At 40.4% G+C, this 4931-nt stretch overlaps 1 pseudogene across 1 annotated transcript; it reads right to left on the bottom strand.

The window, feature by feature from the left end:
- Positions 1–2445: 2445 nt before the first annotated feature.
- Positions 2446–4468, bottom strand: LOC308655531 (elongin-A-like; annotated as a pseudogene). The gene has a single exon. The product of its transcript is annotated as an elongin-A-like (transcript).
- Positions 4469–4931: the final 463 nt, after the last annotated feature.

Raw genomic sequence — 4931 nt, 5'->3', positions numbered from 1 at the left:
TTCCTACAGTTTTGATATTTCTTGCCAGCCTATCTACTTTATGAATGGAACTGAAAATTCTTTTACAAGTTCTCCCCTGAAGTATAACAATGAGATGGCCCAGCACTCTTCCAGCAGCTACTTATGGGGCACACCATCGTAACTTGACTTTTTAATTCTATCATCTGCATGAAGGCTTGTTGAAAAGCTGATTTCTGTAGCCTAACTTTGGCTTCCAAATGCTGAAAGTATTGGCCTGAGCTGAGATCAGCAGCTATGGAATGATTTGTCACTGGATCCAACAGGTTAAAAGCAAAGATAGTCCTAGGAATCTTTTTGAATCACTTACACATTTCTATTCATGGCTCTGCCTCTCCAGGGTTGAATATTAAAAAAAAAAAAAAAAATAGCTGAAGCAGGAGGAAAGCAGATGTGAGGTGGTTGCAGTTAACTGAAAAGTAACCGCACTTTGAACCCTATAAACTGTGGTAAGAATTCCAAGGCATTCACTGACATTCAAATGTTGATCTCAACAGAATTCTGCAATTCTGCTTTAAAAAATTTGACTGACTTAAGGTAATCAACACTGTTGTATGTTGTCTATATTAAATATTGGTATTTATGGAAATGTAATGGATAAAATGAAATGGAATGGATAAAATGAAATGGATAAAATGTTAATGGATAAAATGAAAAGGAACTTTAAAATTTTGTATTTAATCCTTTGGTCGATCTGTTAAATAGTATTTATTATGCCTCCACTTACAACATTTAGAACAGGAAACACCTATAAAAATTTTCATATTAGTTTTCCTTTGTCAAAATGTAAAGAGAGAACTTTTGGGTAAACATGTAATCACTTTAATCAGAAACATTCCCAAGCATCAAATAAATGAATGTTTTCATTGCCCATTATTTTTTACATTTGTCAGGTAGAAGATCTGAAAAACACAATTAGAAAATTTAAAAATGCTTGAAATTAGAAGTGCATATTGTTATTAAACTGACCTGAGAACATTATGATTTTTCCTCAGGGGCTCACTATTATGCTTCAGTACCTTGATAGAACATAGATGTTAGGTTGTTATTAAATGCTGACAGAAAAGACTGTTGGTTTAAAAGCTTCCTTAAGAAATCTGTCTATAATTTCTGCTAAGATTTGACAGAGTTTCATGACATCAGAACCATCAAGTTCATTGAAATTCAACATTGGCAGACTTTCTTGCATGTACTTCTCATTTAGAGATAACACATGTGTTTCCTGACACAGAGATTCAAAATGAATATCTCAGGAAGGAGAAAAAACAGAAACTACCAAAAAAAAAAAATAGCACAGTTCATTCAAAATAAAATCAAGGGCAATGGAACAACTACCTCATTTTAAGTGTATGTGTGTATGTGTGTGGGCGGGGGCAGATTTAATTGATGGATAACAAGCTTTTTGTACTCAAGTTCAAACAACTCGTCTTTTTTGTCACATCAAAACAGTACCAAATGAATTTTATTTATTTTATTTTAATTTTTTTCCATTAGAGAATTACAACTTTAAAAAACATTTGCTTCCAGTAGCAATTTGCAGGGAACAGGCGATTAAAATGACGCCTTTTAAAATTCCGAAGTTGTATTCAGGGTTATAAAGAGCCCTGCCATGCCTCTGTTTCACCCTCGTGCTTATGGAGAAAGGGAAAGGTAGGGGAGGAGAAAAGAAACCACCTAAAATTTGAATCAGAAACTGGAAATATTAAATTGCTGAGAGTCTGTGCAAATTTCACTCAAGGTTCTATGTCTTCCAGTTGAGCCTCAAAAAGCAAAAAAGGATTTGTAAGAGGACAGGGTGAGGACTCCTAGACTTTACAAACAGGCTCCCTTAATAAATATTACTGAATGGGTGACAAAGAGATGATCCCCTGCACAGGACTCTGGGCAACACCATGGAGGGTCTTGGTGAGCAGAGCCCCTGAACACTGATGTCCCCACAGGGAGGCTTCCTTGGGGACAGACAGGCCTGGCCTTCACTTCTGGCCCTCAGTGCAGTGAGCACCACTCAGGCTCTGGGGATGCCCCTCTCCCTCTAGACCAGAGAGCACTCAGGAGAGCTGACCTGGAACAGGGAATGGCTTCATCTAACTCTAATAAGGGACCTGAAAATCGAAAAGCTAAGTGTGGTAGAGGACAAAAACAAAAATCTCTGGAGGGTAATATAAATACAATCTGGGGGCAATATTTATTCATTGAAACTATGTCTTGTAGTTTACAAAGATGATAATTAACAACGAAAGTATAATTGACCTTAAAATCCTCACTGAGATTGAGACTTCATACCATCTTCAGAATCCTGAAGTATGTTCCATGTAGAGTATGGGGCTGTGGGCACAGGGAGGTGTGCAGAGCAGCAGGATTCTCAGGCCAAGAGGCTCCACAAAGCAAGCTTCTGGGTTCCTCTGGAAGTCCTACTCCCCAGCCCTGTCACTTCTGTTTTTGGCCCCCCAAATTCCATCTCCAAAGAAAGTGCTTGGTTTGTCTTTGAGAAAATCTGTTCTTGAAAGCTTTAATTGACTTGGCATCATTGGTACAATATTCTTCACAGCTGGTTTCCTAAGAACATAGGGGACAGTGTTACTGACCACCTGTGCCAAGTGGGCACTGCTGGTGCTGGGGCTATTGTAGGCCAGCTCCTCAAAGGTGGGATTAAAACTGCTGCTGCTGGCAGGAACATGACTGCTTCCTGTGGTATATGGGACTGAGTTAATCTTGACTTTCTCAGGGACAGCTGCTTCTCCTTTTCCAAACTTCTCTTGCTTCTGTTGGAAATCACTAGATGGCTTGGCCACAGAGTTGACAAAGGCCATCTTTGCTTTTCAGTCTTTGGGCTTACTGACATGTGCATTTGTCAGCATTCATAGCCACTGCTCTCACGCATCCTGAAGCTGCAGGTACTTATCCCACCAGGATTCATACTCTTCCAGTCTTTCTTCTTTAAAGACTTGGTGACAAATGAGCTTTCCATAGTTGATCTGTGCCTTCAATTAATACATGAATGTATTCCTCTATGCAATATAGCTGATCAGGTGTATGCCTCTTAGATGTATTGCTTATACAAAGTCATCATTTTGGGGAGATAGGCACACTTGCAACGGGAATACACCTGCATTTTGGAATTCATTCTGCGTCCAGTGAATCCAGTTCCTTCTTCTTCCCAGGGGTGGAGAGAATGCTTTTCACTTTGGCTGGAAGGAGGGCATCAATTCACAGGAAGGAAGTGGACAGTAATTGGCCTGCATGGTGGGTAAGGTGAGACCTGGCAATAATGGCAGTACATTGGTGGGGACATTTCTCAGCCTGACTAAGTCAGCTCCAGCCAGCGGCAGCTTCTCTGACCTGCTCTCATGCACCATGGGTAATTTCTGAACTGAGTCCAAGTTTTGACTAGTGCTTTTAGAATCACTTTTTAAAAGTCCTTTGTCTCCAAGTGTGGGTGGCTGGAGTTTTCACAATTCTTCTCTTTCTTCTTCAGTTGGTCATAGAGGAGGTATGAGTCAAAAGACTTGCTGAGCTGCTTGAATTCATATTCCACATCTGACTCCTCTACCTCAGGAAGTGAACCCAGTGACTTTCTATTCAAATTAGAAATCTTTACTTTCTTTTTCTTGAGCCTTTAGGTTGTTAGAAACCTTCTTTTTGTTTTGGGCAACAGGTCTGTGGCTCCTTTGCCTGTGTCTATGCTGTCCACACTTTGGTTTGTGCAAAGTCCTTTGCTTTGGCTTCTTAAGGTGGTTGTCTGATGCAACCTCTGAGGAGGAGGAAAACTTCCTCTGAGGCTGCCTTCTCTTTTCTCCTCTTTCTTGGCAGCATTAGAAGGTGGTTTCTCCTTGACACGACCCCCTAGGAGTAGTCTTTGAGTCTCCTCTTTTGAGAGGTTTTTGAGTGGCTTCTCTCTGCCCAAAGCAGAGGGCATGACATCACCCTTGGCATCTATGGGGTATTTTTCCTTGTGGCAAGATCTGTGTTCTTTGTTTTGATTCAAGATCCCTTTTCCCTGGGGTTCACCCACGTGTTGTTCTTGACTAACTCCCAGTCTATTCTGAAAGGCATTATTGTGGCCTTTTCCAGGCTTCTGGTGTGGAATAATGGACTCATGGTCCTCCTCTGGTGACTGTAATTGTCTGTGTATATCCAATGAGGATTAGTGCAGGATGGAGGGGACCAGATGGTGGCCATAGTCAGAAGATTCAGGGTCTGAAGAGTAGGTAGGTGACACCCTGTGATACCTCTTCCCTCCTGTCATGACTAAGACATTTTGTGAAGAGAGTTTTCTGTTTCTTCTGTCTATGGCCAGGACTGTAGGATCAGCTGCCCGAAGCCTTCCAGTTTTTTTTTTTGGTAGTCTCCTTCCATCTTCTTCTTTCGCTGAAGAGCATCCTGAGGGCACCTGCCATAATTTTTCATTTTCTTGTATGTCACCTATAATCTCTGACTTCCAAATATGCATAATGATAAATTAATTATTTTCAGGTTACAGATATGGCTGATAGCTGCATTCTAAATGCTAAACTGGGAATATTGAGAATGAAATGATAGCTGGTGGTATGGAAACAAATGGATAAAACATTTGCATTTGTGACTGTCCTACATAAACTGAAATTTATAGACTCTATTCCAAATGAGCTTCCAGGGGTAATGCTCTTTAAGTTTGTGTGTGTGTGTGTGTGTGTGTGTGTGTGTGTGTAGCTATAAATATTAGAATTAAGACAAAAAGGCCCATTGCATCTTTGAAATCTCTCATGTCAAAGAGCCCAGCTTTGGTTTCTATTTTGCACTTCTAAGTACTTTCTAGATCCTTTACAATGCCTTGCCTGCAATGTCTATGCTATTCTTGCAGTTTATCTGTGCCTTTCTTGCAATTTTATTTCTAATTAGTGGTTGCCTTCTTGCAGCTGAAAGCCCTTTTTGCA

This window comes from Spermophilus citellus (assembly GCF_964194105.1).
Source record: "Spermophilus citellus genome assembly, chromosome: 9".
Classification (NCBI taxonomy): Eukaryota; Metazoa; Chordata; class Mammalia; order Rodentia; family Sciuridae; genus Spermophilus; species Spermophilus citellus.
Note: the sequence above shows the minus strand (reverse complement) of the source record. Positions and strands in the feature narration are given on the sequence as shown.